Genomic DNA, 14,249 nt, shown 5'->3' on the forward strand with positions numbered 1-14,249 from the left:
GATCAAGGGTAGCCAGAAGTTTAACCATAATCCACTAATAGATTTCTGGGGGATTTGTAGTAGATCATCAATATTTCCTGACTCCCAATTGTCTAATAATAGGAATATCTAAAAAGACAGGGTTGTATCCAATGTTCTTAGGCCTAATTTCATGTGGGTGACAAGGAGGGCACATGTTCACACAAAGTGTCATCATTATTGCCATGCTGCAAAGAGGTATTGTAGGGTACCTGAACATCGTGAGGACAATCTGAGAAAAAGACATGATTATACTTAGGTGTTAGAAGAAGAAGAAGAAGAGTAGTAGTAGTAGTAGTAGTAGTAGTAGTAGTTTGGATTTGATATCCCGCCTTTCACTCCCTTTAAGGAGTCTCAAAGCGGCTAACATTCTCCTTTCCCTTCCTCCCCCACAACAAACACTCTGTGAGGTGAGTGGGGCTGAGAGACTTCAAAGAAGTGTGACTGGCCCAAGGTCACCCAGAAGCTGCATGTGGAGGAGCGGAGACGCGAACCTGGTTACCCAGATTACGAGACTACCGCTCTTAACCACTACACCACACTGGCTCTCTCACAAGAGCCCTGCTGGATCAAAGGCCCACCTAGCACAGCATCCTGTTCTCACCATGGCCAACCAGAAACCCCTATGGGAAGCCCACAAGTAGGACCTATGTGCAACAGCAATTCTCCCCACTTGTGATTCCCAGCAACTAGAACATAGAACATACACGTCATGCTAGTAACCACTGATAGCCTCCTCCTCCTTCATTAATTAGTCTACAATTCTTTTAATGCCATGAATTATTCTAATGCTCTTCTAATGCCATCAGTGTTGGTGGGCATTACTATATCTTGTGGGCATTACTAACCCTTTGTTCTCCTGGTGGAAATACTACACATAACCCTATCAGAGTTTCCCATCAAGTCTGTTTGGGTCTTCAAATCTACAGCAGCAAAGAGATGTCTTCCAACATTTCAGATACTACAAAAGTCCATGTGTGACTGTATGCATGCGTTTATTAAAGTCTAATTATATATTTATCTTGCCTGTTCACAATGAAGGCACTTAAGGTGGACAATGTCAACATACGTTAAAAAGAGAGGAAGAGAGTGCAGTGTTATCACATAAGGAGCTGCTGCCTGATCCTGATGGCAAGCTGTGCGCAAGTTGATGCCTTGGTTCGCATTTCTATGGATGCACACTAGTCTACTGCCAAGCTACATTCGCCTCCCGCTTAGAGATGGAACATGAAAATGGCAATGTTTACATTCCTTTGAGTCCATTTGTAGGCAGAACATCCACTTTGCACACAGAAGCTCTTGGGTCCAATTCATGGCATCTCCAGGAGAGACTCCCTATCTGAAACCTTGGGAAGTCACTGCCAGTCAATGTGGATAATACTGAGACAGATGGACCAATGGTCTAGCTCAGTATAAGGAAGCTTCCTGTGTATCTCAAATAAACTATTGTAGCACTGGTGCAGAAGGTGCAGAAAGGGCAACCAAAGCAAGTGTCCCCCCCAAAATTGTACATTTCTTGCCCTGCCCAATTTTTCCTGCAGCCCCACCCACCAATGGCAAAAGGGAATGTGGCCCTTGGACAAATAGGGAGGTTCTCCACCTCTGTCCTATTCCATTCCCCCAACCGAAATTCGTCGCCACTCCAGCAAAAAGTGTTATTAGACCTACATAGGAGAAAAAGACAAGAGTCTTGATTTTGGGTTGTTTTCCCCCACTTTTCCAGGTCTAATAACAGAGTGGGAGGAAAGATCCCAGAGTAATATACTTTTCCTCACTGCTCTGATCAAAACTGGAGCCTCCTGTGGTGCCTTCAAAGTTGAAAGAAAGGACCAGAGTTCTCATCATGGATAGAATCATAGCATTGGAAGAGATTTTAGAAAACATTTAGTCAAACCCCTTTCCTCAGTGCAAGTTCCATAATGCAGGTTGCATCTATGACACCCCTGATAGGTTGCCATGCACCCAGTGAAGGGAAACCCACTACCCCTTGGGGCATTCTATTCCAGTGTTGAGCTGAAAAAGAAAGCTACTTTGAAGAATTCCCTTTGACTATTCCCCACTATTTCTTTTCTCTGCGGCAGCTGTCATTTGCCCCCAACTATGACTTGGAGCAAGGCTAAAGGTCTGGGACACTGCAGACAGTACAAAATATTGGCTAGGTTGCTGGTACAGAAGTTGCTACTGCTTGGAGTGGTCACCAAAAGTGTATTTGGGGAGACTTGGGGTACTCAAAAGAACCTTTGCTACTTCTGCCTTTGGTACTGGTGACCCCCTTCCCCTCAGCTCCAAACAAACTGTTAGAAAATTTTCTCCTCCACCTGGAGAAATTTGGGACACGGTGTCCTTCAGTTCCTCTGTCCACAGATCATATGGAAAATATCAAAAGGCCAGCTGTATATGGCTTAGGTCTGTTCTATTGTTCTTGTTCTGGGAAACTTTTCTTCTGTTTCAACTTTTAAATGCATGCTGAAAACTTTCCTCTTTCACTAGGGCTTATGCAGGCAATTAAAAACACATCTTTCTGCAATAGTCTGTTTCAAGTTTTTAAATATGATTTTTACAGTATGGTTTTATGTCTTTTTTGTTGTAAACAGCTTTGATTTTATGAAATAGCAGTCTATAAATAAATAGCATTTTGCTGAAATTTGCAATTTCCACAAATTATCGTCTTATTAATTTTGTTTCTTGCTTACTACATGAAATACCTCAATGTGACTTACAGCTGTAAAAATATATCCATGCAAATACTCAAAGAAAACACCAGTAAGAATAAAACAATGCTACTTCTTAAAAGTTATTATCCTGCCATATTATAAGAAGGATAAATCCCAAACCCATCGAGATTTTTCCCCCCACATGATGTTTATCTACCAACATGCAAAAACAGTACTTGGATTACGTTAAAAAGAATCACCATTCAAAAGTAATATAGAGACTATCCTAAGCACAGTGAAATCAAAATGATTTGTTGTTGTTTTATTCATGAGTAGGGATGGGGGATAAATTCAATTCAGTTTGCATTTTAAAGCCAAATCTATCAAATTTCCACCTTCTGAAACAGTATGAAAACCGAAACATAGCCATCCTTTGAGATTCACACTTTTCTGAATGCTGTGATGCAGTTTTCCAATCTAACAATGTTTACAAAAATGCATATCTTAGGGGGGAAGGATACTAGTAAAAATAGCATACATGAATTCATATTAAGGAAAACTGCTTGCGAAAATGTGTACATTAATCAAAACTGCACACCCAAAAAAGTGTGTGTTAGAAGAAATTCACACTATAATGCTAAAAAAAAATAATCATGAGGATTTAAACAAGCAAAAAGATCACAAATTGCTGCAGAAATGTGGGGAACTGACTTTCAGATTGGAAAAATGATAGAAGTGAAACTGACGGATCCTTTTATCCCTTACAGATCAACAGTGTAGAGCATGGAATTGGAGAGCCAGTGAAAGACACAAAAGCGAATCTGAACACACTGTTGCCAACATTCCGCATTAGCACTGCTCAGATAGACTGCTCCTATGAAAGCTTGCATGTAAAAGTTGTTTGCCGCTGCCCAGTGTCATATTACCAATAGGAAGATGGGGAGCTGCCTTCTACCAAGTCAGACTATTGGTCCACCTAGCTGTGTGTTGTCTACACTGACTGACAGTGGCTCTCCAGAGTTTCAGGTAGGACCTGCTGGATTAGATGAAAGGCCTGTTATGTACTGAGGACTCCAGGTATATTTCACCTGTCTAGCCCAGCAACTTATTTCCCTCTGTGGTCAATCACATGCTTCTGGGAAGGCTTTGAACAGGGTATAAAGGAAAAGGACTCTCCTTTTTATTTGTTCCTCAGAATCTGGTGCTCTTAAGGTACACAGCCCCTGAATATGGGAGTTCTATTCTTAACTGTCAGGGTTAATCAGAACTGAGCTCTGTTAGGTGATGTAAACAGTTCGTCTAGTCCACCTTGAGGTCCATGGTGGTCTACCAAATGCTTTCTGGAAGCCCTCCAGTCCTGTTGCCTATTAGTTGCGAAGGCTATGCGGAATGTCTATATCCTGAAGTGATATGCCACTGAATACCATTTGACGGTGGGTATCAGCACTGTTCTGAATTTGCTCCTTGTGGCATCCAGTGCTGAAGTTAGTAATCGTAGCTACCAACTTCCTCCCTGATCTCGGACAAGGTTTCACAAGCTTCTCAGCTCACTGACTCCCTTTATGAGCTTGTAAAGTGGTAATTGACCACAGCCCAAATTCTTAGGAATGTAAATTGAATAAAGCCAAGTAATATCACCAGTCACTACCACCAGGAAGGAAAATAAGGAATGCTGTTGTATTTTGGAATCACCTTATTAAATACAGAAGTTCCTCATGGGCAAGGGAGAGACACTCTGTACATGCCTGTGCCTTTTATATCCTACTTCTAGTTCCTACATTTTTCACACCATATCTCATAAGCTTCATTTCCACTCTGGGCCCTTTTCCAACCTCTTTCAGTACTTAGGACTTTTATTTACACACACTTCTGAACAATCTAGTCAGCCCCCAAGAGGTCAGTACCAACCACTTTGAGAAACCCTGATCTAAGAACATAAATAAGAGCCTTCTGAATCAGGCCAATGGCCCATCTAGTCCTTCTAGTCCTATTCTCACAGTGGCCAACCACATGTCTCTACTGGGAAGCCCCCAAGCAAGACCCAGCCGCAAGGACACTCTTGTCTCCTGTGGTTTCAAGTAACTAATATTCAGAAGCACACAGCCTCCCACTGTGGAGGCACATCGTAGTCTTTATGGCTAGTAGATCTAGAGAACCTGTTTCGCTGTGCTCCAGAACAGGTGTTTCTTCCAATCTGCCCTATACAAAGCAGATCTGGCCATTTCTGGTAACTGTTGTGCTAAGTCCTGGCCTGGGGGGATTGCAACTGCAGCAAGGCCCACAACAGACAACAAGGTGGCAAAAGGCTATCAGGTCTTAGTCATTCTGAGCAAGATGCTTGAAGCAGCAGTGCAGGAGAACTGGAAGGAACACTGGGGGTGAGGGAGAGTGCCTGGGTGCCTATGGAGGTGGCAGAGGGCAGGAGATGGATCATGGTGCCTTCAGAGACTGGAATGTTCATAGGAGGCTGTAGACAGCTTCAGGGAGAAATAGGGCAACAAGTTCTTTTTCCACCCAGATACTTAAGCCTTTTAAAAGCTCCATGTTCAAGGACCAGTCAAACCATCTTTCCCAGCAGGGAGAGCAGTTCTAATGACAGGAGAGCACTTCGGCTCAGGTATCAAAACGAACTAAGGGTGTCCATGGTCTGCTTACTAAATCTGAGGTTAAACATCCGTTTGCTAGGCTCTTCTGGGAAAGCCAAAGTTTAATTGCAAAGATCATTTTGAGGAAGGAAACACAATCCTCTTTCCAGACCAATGTTGCTACTCAGGGGAAATAAGGATGTCTGAAATCGAGAGGGGGGAGCGAATCCCTTTGAGTTGAAGAAACTGGAGACTTAAAAACTGCTTCCTTCCTTTTTTAGCGGAATGAACTGAGATGAAATGATATGCCTGTTTTCATGAACCTTGCCATCAACACTTTTTTTCTAGGTCAGTGGCAAAACTGCCAAATTATAGGGTAAAATGAAAACACACTGTTATGAGAGAGAGAGAGCCACAGGGGAGAGGAGTTGTGCTATGGCAAATGTATACATACAGTGCAAAAGGATTATGGCTTCTGTCTTTATTTTATTTTTAAGGGAGGTTAAGGGAAGGGTGAGAAAGAGGAAATCCGATAAAACTTAAGATCTTGAAAAATCCAAGGGGAAGAAATCCTATTTGCAACCATGTTCCTCACTTTGATCTCCCAGAACTGTAGGTCAAGCTGCTTTCTTTGTCATCATTTCTGCAAACCAATATGGTTCTGGCATGACAGCCAGAAGTAAGTTTTTCTCTAAGGGGCAACGTGTGAGATGACGCTCTGCATAATGGTAGTTTCAGAAAGGCTTCTTCTTTCGGCAAGGAATAATATCATCCCAAATGTATATTTTGAGAGGCCCTATGGCTGAGGGTTTGGGAGACACTACAGAGCTGCAATAGCAACCAAGCAAAAATGGAGATAGATGTTATTTATAAAGTGCTGCAAAAATGTATGTGCTTGCATTTGGGGTAGGGGGTTTTCAGAGAAACACTGGCCTCTACTTGTGATCTTCAGAACACAGGGGTAACAGTCTCTCTTGCATATATGATCTCCCTTTTCAAGTATACCAAATCCAGGCTTCACAGTGCCTCAGCCTCCTAGCACAATCTTCACAACAGAATCCTGCTACACACACACACACACACACACACACACACACACACCCCACATGCTTGAGATAGCACGGATCATTTTCATCAACCCCACAGATACCTGCCTCCGTAATGCATGTAATTGCTAATGGCTCAAGAACAATGGTGGAAGAAGGAAAAGAAAGAAAGAAAGTTGTTCATTTCTGACTTAGGCAGTGATGGATGGATATTTGCAAACACTTTCCAACGTGCCAATAAGAAGGGAAGGAAAACTCACCTCACATACATAGTTGCACATGTAATCAGAACTCCAATTTGAGAGAGGCAAAGTCCTCCGCAAATCCAGCGAAATATTACCAGAAAACTGTATTGCAGCTCTATGAAGCAGATCAATCCGTCTCCCAGCGCCCTGCTCCGTTAATCCTCCTTCTACCACCCAGATTTCAGTATACAGAAGCTGTAATCCTCCTGCATCCTCCTTCTCGCAGCTCTGCTCGTCTCTAAGCTCAGCACTTGAATACCTCCAGCTGTTTATATCAGTAACTAACTGAGCCCTAAGAGAGCAGACCCACTTCGCACATGCTCACTGCGGACCGGGCTTCGCCACTGCACAAGCCGGAGCTCTCCAGGGTCCTAAGTGACTCACCCAGCCACTGTTCAGTACAGCAGCACAGGATGCAAAATATCACTTGTGTTGACTTTGGTACTCGGGGAAATAAGAGAGCTGCCTTGTCTGTTTTCATTGCAAGCTACAGGAAAGAGAAGGACACACACACGGTAGGAAATGGCATCCATATCAGCAGCTTGGATCTGTGTGATGGCATATAAAGGTTTTCCCCCTCCCCAAACATCCCCAGGAAGCTGTTAACATTTCTACTGCTTATGACCGCAATTTCTCCACAATCGTTCTGCCTCTCTTCGTGGGTTTTTGCAAAGCTGCTGAAGATGACAGTTGCATAAGCAATGCCTTAATGCTATTACTATGCTGAATGTAAATCAAATCATATAAATCTGCATGAATTTTATTTGTTGTTGTTGTTATTATTTTTATCATTGTAATACAGCTTCATCTGATTCAACAGCTACAGCCATATCTAGATTGGAATGAGTTGGCCACTATATTCCATACTTTGGTAACCTTCAGACTGGATTGCTGCAATGTGCTCTGTGAGGGGCTGCCCTTGGTCCAGGTCTTGAAGTTTGAGCTGGTGCTGAATGCTGCTGAGGAGAGCAGTGGCTGGCAGAATGTGACAACTCTGCTAAAAACTCTGCAATGACTGTCCATAGTCTCCTGGGTTCAGGTTCAAAGGCTGGAATGACTTGGGCCCAGGATACCTTAAGGATCACCTGAACTCTTATATCCCAGCTTGATCATTTATACTATCTGGAGGAGCACTGCTTGGTGTCCCCTGTGTTACCAAGGCCCCAAAGACCTCAACTAGGAGTCAAGCATTTAGTGTCACTGGTCCCACTGGTCACTGTGGAAAACCCTTCCAGCAGAAGTTCAGCAGGCAACCTCCTCTTTGACATCCAGGTGTCTCTTGAAGACCTTTTCTGCAGACATTTGTCGCAGTTTAACTTTTGATCAACTAGTCATCTCAATGATTATCTTTTTTTCAAAATGATTGGGGGGAGGGTAGTCAGTGTATAACACCATGATATCTTAGTGATAGAGCAGTATGGAAATGCATTTTTAATAAATAAAATAAATATACATTGTGTAATGAATAAATGCAAATACACACACACACACACGTGTGTGTGCATAAATAAATATACATAGTTTATATTTATTACTTGCAAAATAGTTATGTACATAAAAACTGTTAAAACAATTGCACACATAAAAACAATTTCAAAAAGCCAAATATATAAATAAATATATATCCAATTTTTTAGACTGTTTTTATGTATGTTGTTGTTTGGTATATGGTAATATTGTAGATCACCTCAGCATGCCTCATGGGAAATGAGTCATAAATGAAATAAAAGCTAATAATTTAGTCTTAGCTATCTGTGTGTTCTTGCAAACACCTGCTTCCACCATTTGGTCTAAGATTGTAAACAACTGCTTAGAAAATTTACCAAGAGACATGGAGAGATTTTGGATGTGATAGCAAGTCTCGCTCAACAGAGATGCAGTATAATGATGCAATCGGGATGTTATTTTCTTTTTTAAAGTAAAATAAAATGGTGCTGATTTTTCTTTAATCAGTTTCTTTTAACTGACTATATATAATTTTAAAAGAAGAGTTAAAAATGTAACAGTTCATTCATGATGTCTATACTCTGCCTCCCAGGTTGAAGGCAGTGATGCTTTAGAAAACCGCTTGCTGGAAACTGCAGTAGAAGAGAGTGCTCTCTTCTGCTCATGTTCTGCTTTGGGGCTTCTCATGGGGTCATCTTGTTGGCCTTCACCAGAACAGTCTGCTGGACTGTATGAGCCATTGACTTGATCCAGCAGACTCTTCTTATGCAAATATGGTGCCTCTGGACACGAGTGTACCTGGCAGAACCTCCTATTGTGCCCACAAAAGGTCTCAGAAAATAACTCCTCAAAACCCCACAAGACATGAGAGACTTTGTTCTCCTTGCTCAGTTCCTCTTTGCACTGTCTTGACCTCTCCTACGTTAAACATGTCCTGCTTAAAACATGTCCACATTGCAGTGGATGCCAGATTTGGGAATCCACCCTCCCACCCATTTTGGACAGTTCTGTGAGCAAGTGTGGGGTCTCCCTCACATCCCGTTCATAGGGTGGACTGATGATGGGCACCCTCATACTATTCTGTGGCCCTATATCTTATTCTGCTCTTTTGCATGTGGAAGCCATTTGCATCATTTCACACACAGATCATAGCTGTCAACGTTTCCCTTTTTTTTAAGGGAAATTCCCTTATTCCGAATAGGATTCCTCACAAGAAAAGGGAAAAGTTGACAATTATGACACAGATGCACCACGGCAGCCATTTTGTATTGTCCCACACCCCTACAGCAGCCATTTTAAGTTATGCCATACAGCCACATTTCGTTACTGACACCCATGGTGCTTTCTCAAATCTCCAGATGTGTCTATTTGCCACAAAAGTTTGGTGACCTCTAGTTTACAGGGTCCCAGGCAGTTTTCCATCCAGGTTAAGAATCAAATCCAGCCCTGCTTAGCTTCAACATGGTGGGGGTACCATGCACCCTCAGACTTTGCCCTATTATCTTTAAGGTGCATGTAGAAAGTTTATACCGAGCCAGACCAATGGGCCATTTTTCTCAAGAGCTCAGTACTGTTTACATTGATTGGTAACAGCTCTTTGGAGTTTCAGACATGGGCCATTTGCAGCCCACATGGAAATACAAAGGGTTGTGCTTTCTCTCTCTCTCCATATTTTAAAACATCCTGCTCATATTCTATCCCTAACAGCATCTAATGTAGGTGTGGTAGTAACTTGAGAGAGAACCTCCACAGTGGCTGCACCCAGATTTTGGCACTCCCTGTGTTGAAAGGCAGGAGGATAAAATGACGGTGACTTTTAAAATCCACTAATCCCTGCCAAAATGACCTGGCTTCTCTGTTTCAGAGCAGCTGTTCCAACCATGTCTCTCAAGCATCTTTCAGATGAATAAGCAGCTAAGATATCCCATGACGGATTCTTGTCTACTAGGGTTAGAGACTTCTGCCAGTTTACACCTTCTCCTTCTACAGATGGGGGAGGGGGGAGTGTTAATAGTCATTCTCCACAGGTGTGCCTTGCCTACATGTTGAGTACATCAAACCTACCACAGTCACACTAGATCAGTGTATTCTCTTACATTCCCACAGCGCCCCCTTTAATTTTATTTTGCAGGGATAAAAAAAGACGCCTTACGAATTTTGACATCAATTTATCAGCAGCTAAGGAGTATGTTTCTAAGCAGCTAAGGGACGCGGGTGGCGCTGTGGGTTAAAGCCTCAGCGCCTAGGGCTTGCCGATCGAAAGGTTGGCGGTTCGAATCCCTGCTGCGGGGTGCGCTCCCGCTGCTCGGTCCCAGCGCCTGCCAACCTAGCAGTTCGAAAGCACCCTCGGGTGCAAGTAGATAAATAGGGACCGCTTTCTAGCGGGAAGGTAAACGGCGTTTCCGTGTGCAGCTCTGGCTCGCCAGAGCAGCGATGTCACGCTGGCCACGTGACCCGGAAGTGTCTTCGGACAGCGCTGGCCCCTGGCCTCTTGAGTGAGATGGGCGCACAACCCCAGAGTCTGGCAAGACTGGCCCGTACGGGCAGGGGTATACCTTTACCTTTAAGGAGTATGTTTCAGTGCGATTTTTCTAGAAAAAGTGGTGCCGGAACTCACTATGAACATCTCCCTCATTCTCTTATAATGGCAATGGCTGTTGGCTTAAAATATATATATATCTGACAGATCAGAGGGAGCCAAGAGTAGAAAAAGAGAGAGAGGAAACCCCACCAACATTAGAATATACAGTCGTACTTTGAAGTTGAATGGAATCTGTTCCGGAAGTCTGTTTGACTTCCAAAATGTTTGGAAACTGAAGCTCCTGCAGTCAATAGGAAGCTGCAGAAGCCCCATTGGACATTTGGCTTCCAAAAATAGTCACAAATCGGAACACTCACTTCCGGGTTTGCGGAGTTCAGGAGCCAAAAGGTTCAAGAACCAAGCTGTTTGAAAACCTAGGTACAACTGTATATAATAAAAGAAGGACAATTTTGTTCAACAACTTAAGTGGGTTGCAAAGATGAAGGTGCTATTAGATAGCCTAGGTGGTTAGCAGAGGCACCAAGTCATTCCAAAGATTGGGGGGGGGGGTCCGGTGCAAGCCGTGTGTGTGTCATCATGCACATTAAGGTGGGCGTTATAATTACCAAATGGCTATAGCCGACAGAAGAGGGAGGAAACAACAGCACTAGCATCTAAGAAAAGCCTTTGCCCATCTCCCTTTAGGCAGAGCATAGTTAAGATGGTTACAGCATTAAATCAGGGTTGGGTTCCCTGCCCTCCTTCCCCCCCCCCCCATGCTGTGCTGACTCAGTCATTCATTATTGGGAACTGACAGCAGCAATTAGCAAGCGGCCAACATGGAGAGCAACGGCGATCACACCGATCCAGACTCCAAATTAGAGCAATGACAGTGTGCTTTGTTCCTTCATGGGTCAGTTCTTGTCGTTAGCATTCCCCACCTCCCTGGCATCAGAAGGAGAAATAGTAAAGACACTGCAATTAGTCTATCTCGGTCAATTTCAACTCCATTAGCATAATGTTTCAGGGCAGAAGACAGTCAAGCCAATTAAGAGTGACCACCACCACTCCAGTGGGGGGGGGGGGAGTTTTCCTCTAAAGGACGCAACCAACAAAATTAAGAGAACTGTCAGGCTGCCTCATCCAAACATGAGAGGAGTGGAACTGTAGATTATTCGCAACAGAAACATGAAAGATTTGGAAACCATGTGGCGGTGCATTGCTTCATTGCGACAAAAAGCTGAAAGAGGTGATTGAGTACAGTGGTACCTTGGGTTAAGAACTTAATTCATTCTGGAGGTCTGTTCTTAACCTGAAACTGTTCTAGACCTGAGACACCTCTTTAGCTAATGGGGCCTCCTGCTGCCGCTGTGTCGCCGCTGCACAATTTCTGTTCTTATCCTGAGGCAAAGTTCTTAACCTGAGGTACTATTTCTGGGTTAGCGGAGTCTGTAACCTGAAGCATCTGTAACCTGAAGCATCTGTAACCCGAGGTACCACTGTAATTGTGTGCCAAGACCCAATCACTCTCTATATAGTGAAATAACCATACAAGACAACAGAATATAGGTTTTGGGCTCAAATAGGCCATGACTTTATTAGATAAAGATGTGAACCGTTTGGCATAGGCACTGGGTGAAGCCATCTAATTAACTCCAACATGTCTGCTGGGAGTGAAAGGTAAAGGGACCCCGATCATTAGGACTCAGGGGTTGCGGTGCTCATCTCGCTTTACTGGCCAAGGGAGCCGGCGTACAGCTTCCGGGTCATGTGGCCAGCATGACTAAGCCGCTTCTGGCAAACCAGAGCAGCATACGGAAACGCCGTTTACCTTCCCGCCAGAGCGGTACCTATTTATCTACTTGCACTTTGATGTTCTTTTGAACTGCTAGGTTGGCAGGAGCAGGGACCGAGCAACGGGAGCTCACCCCATCATGGGGATTCGAAATCCCCAGGAGTGTATCTAAGGGTAAACCACAACATGAGGGGCCCTGTGACTTGCATCAAATAGAGGTCCCCACTGGAGGAGTTCTAAGGCCCTAACCCCATGAGGGCATCAGACAGAAACAACTCCTCACGGATCCCTTTAACCTGACCATTTAAGATAAGCGGGCTTCCATGGAAAAACATATAAGACAGAGCCAACCTGAAGCAAAATATCAGAATGGCAAGATAATAACCCACTTTGCAGGTACATATCTTGCATTTTTGAAACTCGGGCATCATTTTGTGTGTAAAGTGTTTGTTCTGTGTGCTTTAAATAAGTTGCAGAACACACAATATGCTATGTGTAGCGGGTAAATTATTTTGCAACATGATGCACCTGAATGTCATCTAAAAATAAGCATTATCTGTTAAAAAGCCCTTACCTACATATTAACATCTATAGTCTGAAGCAGGGGTGTTCATGGGATTTGGCCAAAACCTGAAGTCTGAAGCACATTGGTCTGATTCAGTGGATGGCGGCAGACAGACCCACCTCCTGGAATCTCCTCAAGGAACAGCACTGATAACATGGGTAAAAAGAGGAGTAGAAACGCCAAAAGACTGACGATGCTCTTGAGCGACAATTTATCAACTCCCAAAGGAAAAAGGGAGCTTGTTTGTTTTGGAAAGGATTTTTGATTCCCAGGCGGGGCCAGTGACAGGGCACGTTTTTCCAAGCCCAGATGCGAATATACTCTCGCCTCTGAAAAGAAGCTTAAAAGAAGGAGAGATACAAAATGATTCTGAAAGAACAACTGTTCCTTTTACAGTCATTAGTTTGGGAAGCTTCATTGAAAAGCAAGGCATTTTTGAAATGTCACGGCCAGTTACCAAGCAACAACTGCAATATCCCTGCTGCATTCACAAGAACACACTTTGAAATTTTGGAGCTGGCACGAACAGAAGGGAGCTGCAGGAAGAAAAGCGTTGTACCACCCTCCAAAAAGAGTTGGAATGGCAAAGAATAACAAATGAAGAAAACCCTGACATGTGTTGTCCTTCCAATAGCTCTCTGCACTTCTCTTTAGTTCCTTTCGAATTGCAACTGTTCTTAATTTTGAGTTTTTAAGGCTTCTCCAGATACAACTGCCCTTCTTCTCCTACTCCTCTTTATTATAGTTCTTTGTATTTGACAGGGACTCTTCCAAAACAGAGTTGGACAAATGATCTGCTGCTGATTCATTTCACTTTGACACTTTAAATTCATTCTGTCACATTTCTGAATTAATCTGCAATTAAAAAGAAAGAAAATTGCATTTAAATGCATGGTGTATCTGATCAAAACACACATGTTAACATGATTTTTTTATGCCCCCTTTTAAAAACCATTAACTCCATTAGAACATTTCGAAAGTGTGGAATATGAAGGATAGTTAAATTCCAAACCACACATCAGTTAGCACACTTGAGAGCCAGTGTGATGCAGTGGTTAGGGTTGGACCAGGGTTCAAATTCCCACAAAGCCATGAAGCTGACTGGGTGTCCTTGGGCCAGTCACTGCCTCTCAACCTAACTGACCACACAAGGGTGTTGTGGGGTTTAAATGGCAATGGGGAGATGCAATGAGGTCAAGTGGTGGACCTGTAAAAGGGTAAAAGAGTATTGGGAAATAATTTATAATGAATTGGAAAAAAATGTTTAAAAGTACCTTTCCCCCCTCAAAAAAATCAGAGTCCTTTTTGTTGGGGATAATTCAGATGGGAATTCCCAGGTGTAAAAAAGGGTCATTTATGTTTGCCACTACGGTG

The 14,249-nt window shown here is 43.3% G+C and overlaps 1 protein-coding gene across 1 annotated transcript in view; it reads right to left on the reverse strand.

Annotated features, from left to right (window-relative positions):
* Nucleotides 1-7,073, reverse strand: part of WSCD1 (WSC domain containing 1) — a 43,140-nt gene extending 36,067 nt beyond the window's left edge. Inside the window, exon 1 of the mRNA XM_081890429.1 lies at nucleotides 6,564-7,073. The gene's annotated coding sequence lies outside the window, so the exon portion shown is untranslated. The remainder of the gene's footprint in view (nucleotides 1-6,563) is intronic.
* Between the last annotated feature and the right edge of the window lie 7,176 nt (nucleotides 7,074-14,249).

The sequence above is a fragment of the Podarcis melisellensis genome (genome assembly GCF_964234715.1).
Source record: "Podarcis melisellensis genome assembly, chromosome: 15".
NCBI classification, from domain to species: domain Eukaryota; kingdom Metazoa; phylum Chordata; class Lepidosauria; order Squamata; family Lacertidae; genus Podarcis; species Podarcis melisellensis.